The following is a 9,998-nucleotide window of genomic DNA, read 5'->3' as shown; positions in this document are numbered from 1 at the left end:
TAGCAGCAGACACATCTCTACACCTGTTAAGAGGAGACTTTGTGCAGCAGGTCTTCATGGTAAAATAGCTGCTAGGAAACCACTGCTAAGGACAGGCAACAAGCAGAAGAGACTTGTTTGGGCTAAAAAATACAAGGAATGGACATTAGACCAGTGGAAATCTGTGCTTTGGCCTGGTGAGTCCAAATTTAAGATCTTTAGTTCCAACCACCGTGTCTTTGTGCGACGCATAAAAGGTGAACGGATGGACTCTACATGCCTGGTTCCCACCGTGAAGCATGGAGGAGGAGGTGTGATGGCGTGGGGGTGCTTTGCTGGTGACACGATTGGGGATTTATTCAAAATTGAAGGCATACTGAACCAGCATGGCTACCACAGCATCTTGCAACAGCATGCTATTCCATCCGGTTTGCGTTTAGTTGGACCATCATTTATTTTTCAACAGGACAATGACCCCAAACACACCTCCAGGCTGTGTAAGGGCTATTTGACCAAGAGGGAGAGTGATGGGGTGCTACGCCAGATGACCTAGCCTCCACAGTCACCAGACCTGAACCCAATCAAGATGGTTTGGGGTGAGCTGGACTGCAGAGTGAAGGCAAAAGGGCCAACAAGTGCTAAGCATCTCTAGGAACTCCTTCAAGATTGTTAAAAGAACATTTCCGGTGACTATCTCTTGAAGCTCATCAAGAGAATGCCAAGAGTGTGCAAAGCAGTCATCAAAGCAAAAGGTGGCTACTTTGAAGAACCTAAGACATATTTTCAGTTGTTTCACACTTTTTTGTTAAGTATATAATTCCACATGTGTTAATTCATAGTTTTGATGCTTTCAGTGTGAATGTACAATTTTCAAAGTCATGAAAATACAGAAAAATCTTTAAATGAGAAGGTGTTTCCAAACTTTTGGTCTGTACTGTATATTTGCACTGAAAATACTGCCATTTTTGGCCTCCACTCAAATTATTTTTCAGTGTCTCAGCAAAGTTTTTGACACCGGTTTGCTGTTCAAAATAGTTACCTACAGCCAGGTATTTAAAACTGTGGTTTCTCCGTCACACGGATCACATTCACATATAATTGCACTGAAAATACTGCCATTTTTGGCCTCCATTCAAATTTTTTTTCAGTGTGTCAGCAAAGTTTTTGGCACCTGTTTGCTGTTCAAAATAGTTACCTACAGGCCAGGTATTTAAAACTGTGGTTCCTCCATCACATAGATTACATATAACTTTGCTCCAAATTCAGCCATTTGTAGTGAGCGTGGAAGATATTGTCCTCCATTTAAAAAGGGCAAGGCGCGTGGCAAGGGACGGGGAACTGGACGTGATGGTGATGGTGCATACCGAGGCCGAGCCGTGGGCTATCTGAAATTGTGCCACAACAAACACCCACACCTTCTTGCCCAACCTTCCTGTCCCAATTTCTAGGGGACCGCAGCACACCACTATTGAACCCAGAGCAGTGTCAAAAAGTTGTTGATTGGATAGCGGATAATGCTTCCACCACCACCACCCTGTCTTCCACACGGTCAAGTCTCAGTAGCCGTGAGTCTGGACCGCATATTCACCCTGATCCTCCTTCCTCCCACCAGGCCGAGTGCCCGAAAACAAATGATCCCACACTTGGACACTCTGCAGAGCTGTTTACTTTTCCATTTATAGATTCGGGCCTCTCGCCCGGTCCACTTGAAGTGGGGCAAGAGGAGATCACATGTAGCGATACCCAAATATTTGAGCAGCCATGGTCACATGAAGGCGACGGTGGGAAAGTATCACAAGAGGTGGACGATGATGAGACACAATTGCCAGAAAGTCAGGAGGAGGACCAGAGTGCGTTAGTGGAAGACGAGGTGGTGGATGATATAGTAATTGACCCAACTTGGCAGGAGGACATGCAGAGCGAGGACAGCAGCACACAGGGGGAGGGAGGCAGAGCACCCCAACAGGCAGGAAGAAGCAGTGTGGTGGACGCAGACAGAAAGCAGGCAACCATTTCCCGTAAGACCAACATGAAGGAAGTTGCCAGTACAACTGTTAGGTCTTCCCGAGTATGGTTGTTTTTTAAAGACTCTGCCGATAACCCCAAAAAGGCCATTTGCACCACCTGCCAGGCCAGCATCAGCAGGGGTGGCAAAGCTAGCAGCCTGACCACCACTAGCATGATCAGGCACATGGCAGCAAAGCACCCGACTTTGTGGGCCGAACCCCAGGGTCCAGGAACAGTGTCTGCGGGTGGCACCATTGCTTCTTCCGCTGTTGTGCATGCAAGCCAATCCCCTGTCCATGGTGCATGCGAAGATGCCTCCTGCCCTGCACCTTTCGTTGCACACTCTCAAGTAGCAGCATCAGGAAGCACGTCCACATCCTTGTCCCAGCGCAGCATTCAGTTGTCCATACTTCAGTCCTTGGAACGCAAGCGCAAATACGCAGCCAACGCCCCACAGGCCACAATACTAAATTCCCACATTACACGTCTGCTTGCGCTCGAAATGTTGCTCGTGGAGACAGAAGCATTCCGCAACCTGATGGCGGCGGCCGTCCCTCGGTACTCGGTCCCCAGCCGCCACTATTTCTCCCAGTGTGCCGTCCCTGCATTACACAAGCACGTGTCCCAAAACATTAGTCGTGCCCTCAACAACGCATTTACCGGGAAAGTCCACCTAACCACAGACACGTGAACAAGTGCTTGTGGGCAGGGATGGTACATCTCGCTGACGGCATACTGGGTTAATATAGTGGAAGCCGGGACCCAGTCGGACCTTGGACGGAACGCGTCCTCCCGATGGAAAGGATTGCGGTCCCTAGGTCAATCAGGTTAGCTCCCACAGTCTACAGCTCCTGCACATCATCCTCCTCAGCCTCCTCTTCAGCCTCCATCTCCAAAATGACCACATCGGTCACAAGCTGGAAGCACTGCAGCACTGCCTCAGCCAAGCGGCAAAAAGCTGTGCTGAAGCTAATATGCTTAGGTGACAAACCACACAATGCTGAAGAGTTGTAGACAGCTCTGATAGAGCAGGCAGATCTGTGGCTGACACCGCTGAACCTACAGCCAGGAATTGTCGTGTGTGACAATGGCCGGAAGCTGGTGACGGCTCTGAGGCGAGGCGAGCTCACACACGTACCATGCCTGGCCCATGTGCTTAACCTCGTGGTTCAGTGGTTTCTCAAATCCTACCCGTAGCTGCCTGTGACGGGAGCTAGTTACCCCATTCGCAGATGACCAATCTTCTTCTGCAGGCCCCTGGCATTGAAAGGCTTTTCTTACACTGGGATATATAAAATATGACTATCGCACAGTGTCTCCAAGATGAACTAAACTTTTATTCTCACAAGCCGGTTTTATAGAGAATCACACATGCTATTTTTAGCACCCATTGTTCTCACCAGATAATACCCACAGTAGGCTCCCAGACAGCAGTTAGGCCAGGGCCGGCTCCAGGTTTTTCTGGGCCCCGGGCGAAAGAGTCTCAGTGGGCCCTTTAACACATACCACGATTCATGATGCACAGATACCGCAGAGAAATATATATATAGTACAATGCCGAAGATTTCACTTCTTACATTACATGAGCGATATCTATTGTAAATTCCACAATAGCTCAGAAACCAGTAAATCGTACCACACAGAATGCTGCCCCCATATAAGGCCCCATACGGAATACTGGCCCCCATATAAGGCCCCATACGGAATACTGGCCCCCATATAAGGCCCCATACGGAAAACTGGCCCCCATATAAGGCTCCATAGGGAATACTGGCCCCCATATAAGGCTCCATACGGAATACTGGCCCCCATATAAGGCCCCATATGGAATACTGGCCCGTAATAAGGCCCCATACGGAATACTGGCCCCCATATAAGGCCCCATACAGAATACTGGCCCCCATATAAGGCCCCATACGGAATACTGGCCCCCATATAAGGCCCCATATGGAATACTGGCCCGTAATAAGGCCCCATACGGAATACTGGCCCCCATATAAGGCCCCATATGGAATACTGGCCCCCATATAAGGCTCCATACGGAATACTTGGCCCCCATATAAGGATCCATACAGAATACTGGACTCCATATAAGGCTCCATACGGAATACTGGCCCCCATATAAGGCTCCATACGGAATACTGGCCTCCATATAAGGCTCCATACGGAATACTGGCCCCCATATAAGGCTCCATACAGAATACTGGCCCCCATATAACGCTCCATACAGGATACTGGTCCACTTATAAAGCTCCATACAGGATACTGGCCCCCATATAACGCTCCATACAGAATACTGGTCCCCTTATAAAGCTCCATACAGGATACTGGCCCCCATATAACGCTCCATACAGGATACTGGTCCCCTTATAACACTCCATACAGGATACTGGCCCCAATATAATGCTGCATGCAGGCTATTACCCCCCACATAATGCCCCATACAGGCTGTCCCCCCCTTATAATGCTCCATGCAGGCTGTTACCCCCCACATAATGCCCCATACAGGCTGTCCCCCCCTTATAATGCTTCATGCAGGCTGTTCCCCCCACATAATGCGCTATGCAGGCTGTCCCCCCCGTATAATGCCCCATGCAGGCTGTTCCCCACCTTATAATGCCCCATGCAGGCTGTCACCCCTCCTCTTTATAATGCCCCTTGCAGGATGTCACCCTCCCTCTCTTTATAATGCCCCATGCAGGATGTACCCCCCCTCTTTATAAGGCCCCATGCAGGCTGTCACTCCCTCTCTCTATAATGCCCCATGCAGGATGTCACCCCCCATCTCTTTATAATGTCCCATGCAGGATGTCACCCCCCCTCTCTTTATAATGCACCATGCAGGATGTCACCCCCTTCTCTTTATAATGCCCCATGCAGGATGTCACCCCCTCTCTTTATAATGCCCCATGCAGGAGGTCACCGCCCCTCTCTTTATAATGTCCCATGCAGGATGTGCCCCCCCTCTTTATAAGGCCCCATGCAGGCTGTCACCCCCTCTCTCTATAATGCCCCATGCAGGATGTCACCCCCCCTATCTTTATAATGCCCCATGCAGGATGTCACCCCCCCTCTCTTTATAATGCCCCATGCAAGATGTCACCCCCCCATATTATGCCCCATTCAGGATGTCACCCTCCCATATTATGCCCCATGCCTCCATACATTTAAAAAAAAAAAAAAATCAAATACTCACCTCCCTCCTTCTCACCTACTGCCCGCTGCTCGGGTCCGGACTCCAGCGTTGCCGGAGTCATCCCGCTCTGCGCTCCCTGTGACGGTTCAGGGGAGCGAGCGATGGAAAGTCATCACCGCGCCCTCTGACCTGAGACGTCACATGGAGCGCAGAGCAGGAAGACAGCGGATCTGCGGAGGCACGGGGAGAGGTAAATATCCGGCTGCCGGGGCCCTGAGCAAGCGGCGGAGAAGGGCGGCGCTGACACCGCTCTCCTCCGCCCATAGCCCAGCGGGATGCGCGACCGCCAGTGGGCCCCCCTGCCTGCTCAGGGCCCCGGCATTTCCCCATGTGCGCCGGGTGCTGACATCGGCCCTGAGTTAGGCAACAACCCATTAATCAGCACATTGTCTGTTTGCCCCTGCTAAGTGAGCACAGGAGGAGTGCTTCGGTCACATCACAGAATGTCCAACAATATGCGATCCACAATATTCACCCCACTTTATAACATTATGTCCCATTAGCTGCATAGACGCTATGACAACCCCCATGTGGCAAAATCTTGGAGTACGGGGTTGATGAGTCACAATGCTCCCCCTTCCCGGACAGGATCGGCCTACCCAGTCTGCTCCCTGACAGATCAGCTGGAGGAGGTCCACGATTTATGAGGTTGGTAGCAGGTCAGCTTGTCGGCTTAGTCCATCGGCGTTACCATTTTGCTTGCCGGGTCTATAGTGGATGGTGAAGTTTAACGGTTGTAGCGCCAAACTCCACCGTAGTAGTCTGGCATTGTCACCGGAGACCCGATTAAGCCATACCAGGGGGTTATGGTCCGTTATGAGGGAAAACTGTCTTCCATACAAATATGGTTGGAGCTTCTTGGCAGCCCATACTACTGCCAGGCATTCCTTTTCGACGGCCACATAGCTGACTTCTCAAGGCAGTAATTTCCGACTCAGATAAGCTATTGGGTGTTCTTGGCCATCCGGCCCAACTTGGCTCAGTACTGCCCCCAACCCAAACGTAGATGCGTCCGTGTGAACCAGGAAACGTTTAGTTGGATCGGGTGCGGCCAATATCGGGGTATTTGTGAGAGCGTCCTTTAGCTGGTGGAAGCCTTCCTCACACTCGGGGGTCCAGGTTATCTGGCGGGGGAGGTTCTTACGAGTCAGATCAGTGAGGGGCTTGGCAATGCTGCTGTAATTAAGGACAAATTTCCTATAATACCCCGCTGTCCCTAGAAAGGCCATGACTTGGGTTTTAGTACGTGGGGTGGGCCACTTGGCTACGGCCTCAATCTTGGCGGGTTCCGGTCGTTGTTTTCCACCCCCCACCCAATGTCCTAAATACTGCACCTCTGCTTTGCCTATGTGACACTTGTTGGGGTTCAGGGTGATTCCAGCTTTGTGGATCCTATCCAATACTGTCTCTAGGTGATTTAGATGCTCAGCCCATGTCGCGCTGTAGACGGTGATGTCATCCAGGTAGGCACAAGCATAGTACTGGAGACCATCCAGAAGCCGGTCAGCGAGCCTCTGGAAGGTCGCGGGGGCATTCTTCATCCCAAATGGCATAACCCGAAACTGGAATAAGCCAAACGGAGTGACAAATGCAGACTTGGGAATAGCATCAGGACTTAGGGGGATCTGCCAATAGCCTTTGCATAGATCGATGGTGGTCAAATACTTTTCCCCAGCCAGCCGGTCTAACAACTCGTCCACACGCGGCATGGGATACGCATCCGTCACAGTTTTCTCATTTATCTTGCGATAGTCTACACAAAACTGGGTAGTCCCATCTTTCTTAGGCACTAACACTACAGGGGACGCCCAGGGACTATCTGACTCCTCAATGACCCCTAAACTCAACGTCTCCTGTATCTCTTGTCACATCCCTTCTCGTACAGACTCCGGGACGCGGAAGGGGGGTTGTCTCAGGGGGGTCTGATCTTGTGTCTCAACCTTGTGTTGTGCAAGTCAGGTGAACCCCGGTCTTTCTGAGAACATCCTCTGCGGCTGCCTCAGCAATGTCTCAGCCTGCTCTCTCTCCCGGGCCCCTAGGTTTTCTCCTAAGTGTACCTGGTCCCAAGTTTTCGACTGAGTCCTCTCACCTAAGACATCAGGCAAGGGGAGTTCGGCTAAATCCTCTGCTTCGGGTGCGCAGATGGCAGCTACCTCTTCAGGGCGCTCCCGGTAGGCCTTCAGCATATTCACGTGGAACATGCGGATAACCCTGGGGTCGTCACAATCGGAGACATTGTAGGTGGTGTCGGCTATTTTCCCCACTACCCGGTAAGGCCCCTCCCATGCGGCCTGGAATTTGTTCTGCCTAACCGGTTCTAGTACCAGGACCTTCTGTCCTATCTCGAAGGTGCGTCTATAGACTGTCCTGAGGAAGTGGTGTGATCACTTTAGAAATAAAGTCTATTTTATTATTACATTGACTTGGATTCCTCTGGTACATAATTCTGACAGGCGAGCAGCGGAGTTTGATGCCCCATTCTCTTCACCCAACAAAGGAGTATGTTAGGTAAGGCAACCGCCTCTGGATACCGCGTGGTGTAATCTATCACTGTCAATATATACCTTTTCCCTGACGGACTGGGTTTGACTAACGGCCCTATCAGATCGACCGCTACTCGGCTAAATGGCTCCTCCACAATGGGAAGGGGGTGTAATTTGGCCTTGCAGCGATCTCCCCTCTTGCCAATGCGCTGGCAACTGTCACAGGTCTGGCAGTACTGACGAACATCATGGGATAACCCTGGCCAAAAGAAGTTTTGTGTCAGACGATACCTGGTGCGGCTGACTCTGAGGTGCCCCGCCAAGGGTATGTCATGAGAGATTCGCAGAAACTCCTGCCTATACTTTTTGGGAACTACCAGCTGTCGTTGTACAGTGGGGCTCGTCCCTGAGTGAGTTTGCTCTGTAACCCTGTAGAGGAGTCCCTGATGCCATATAAACTGTTCACCTTCCAGTACCCCTCTCCCCTCCTGTGCCTTCCCGCGATACCCCTGCAATGAGGGATCCTCTAGTACCTCCCTCCTAAATTCTGCTGGGGTGTCCCATGAAATGTGTCTGGCTATGGGAATACGTGAAGGGCTGTAGTGTCTTACCTGGGCCTCCTCTGAGTGTGATTCCGCCTCCGCAGCTCGAGTTGTCTCCGGGTAGTCACAGGATATGTCTCAGCCAGGGGGGCAACCGAGAAGGAAGACAACATGGGCCCCAAGTCATTTCCCAGCAGGACATCTGCAGGCAAATCCTTCATCATGCCGACCTCGACAAAGCCATCCCCGGCCCCCCAGTTCAGGTGAATCTTGGCCGTGGGCAGTCGATGTATGGCTCCCCCTGCTACACGGACCGCCACTGTTCGACCCATATTTTGGCCTTGGGCGAGATGCGACTTCACAAGGGTCAGAGTAGCTCCGGAATCTCTTAATCCCTGCAGCTGTTTCCCATTAATCCACACCGACTGTCAATGTTGTTGTCGATTATCCGCCTGGGCTGCCTGCACAGGGTCCACTTCATGCAGCACTCCCTCTTTCTCTTCCATCCCATAATTAGCCATAGCCACCGATGCCGGGTCGGCTTCGCCTTGGTAGCAGCGTACAGCGGCCCGGTTGAAGGTAGCCGTTTCCGGTTTTGCACCGCTGGGTCCGGTTGGGATAGTGTCTCTGCAGGTGACCCAGCTGATGGCAGGTGTGGCATCGCACCCCAGGAGGACTCTGGTAGGCCGGGGTATTGGTGGGTCCCCCGCCAAGCTTCTGTGGTTTAGGGGCCTCCAGACCCATGGGAGGGCTTCTTGAGACAGTTTTGGACCCTGACAATTGGGCCCTCCTGGCATCATAATGTTCATCGGTCAGCCGTGCAGCCTCCTCAAGAGTCGTCGGTCCCGAAGCCATTCTTGCGTCTCGGGAGTTAACCCAGTAAAGAATCGTTCTAACGCGATGAGCTGTTGGACGTCCTCCTTCGTGTCTGCTTTGCTACCTTGTACCCACTGTAGCAGTGACCACCATAGTTTACAGGCCCATTCAGCATGGGTATCCGTTTCCCGTTTTGTGGTTTTGCGGAACTTTTGACGGTATGCCTCTGGTGTTAGTGCATACCGGGCCAAGATCACTTCTTTGACTCGCTTATAGTCCATACAGTCCTTATCCGATACAGTGCGATAGGCATCCGCTGCCCGGCCTGTCAGCTTGCTGGCCAGAATCTGGACCCAATCCTCCGGCTCCACTTTATGAAGGGTACACTGCCGCTCAAAGTCCTGCAGAAAGCCATCAATGTCTTCCTCTGCCTCCCCCAACTGTCGGAAGGCATTGTATTGGATCTTTTTGTGGCTTACCTCTGCTGGAACCAGGGAGGAAGCCAGGGCTCCCCCTGCTCGCTGTATCTCCTCTCTCCGCTCCGCCATCTCCATCTTGGCTAGCTCTATCTTGGTCCTCTCTGGCATCTCCATCCTGGCTAGCTCCATCCGCTCTGCCCTCTCCATCTTTTTATCCAGATCAGTACGCACATCAGCCATCACCTTATCTATGATCTGTACTGCCGGGTTGGGAGCATAAAGTGCCAGTCTGCTCTTTACCTCCCTCTGGAATTCAGTCTCTTCCACGTTCCCGTTGGAGGTTGTTGCGTTGTCGAGCTCCATAATGGCTGCTATCAAATCCGCTTTTGTTTTGTTGCTGGCGGTTAACCCTCGAGCTTCCACAAGGTCCTTCAACGTATTTCTCTTTAGCTTCCGGTAGATGTCTTCCATTCAGTCCTTGGTTCCTGAAGAAGATGGACCGAATCCCACCGCTGCCACCAGTGTGACGGGAGCTAGTTACCCCATCCGCAGATGT

This window comes from Phyllobates terribilis, unplaced genomic scaffold (genome assembly GCF_046119375.1).
Source record: "Phyllobates terribilis strain yellow unplaced genomic scaffold, ASM4611937v1 Scaffold_5__5_contigs__length_657084704, whole genome shotgun sequence".
NCBI lineage: Eukaryota > Metazoa > Chordata > Amphibia > Anura > Dendrobatidae > Phyllobates > Phyllobates terribilis.
The sequence above is the reverse complement of the archived record's forward strand: the minus strand, read 5'-3'. Positions refer to the sequence as shown.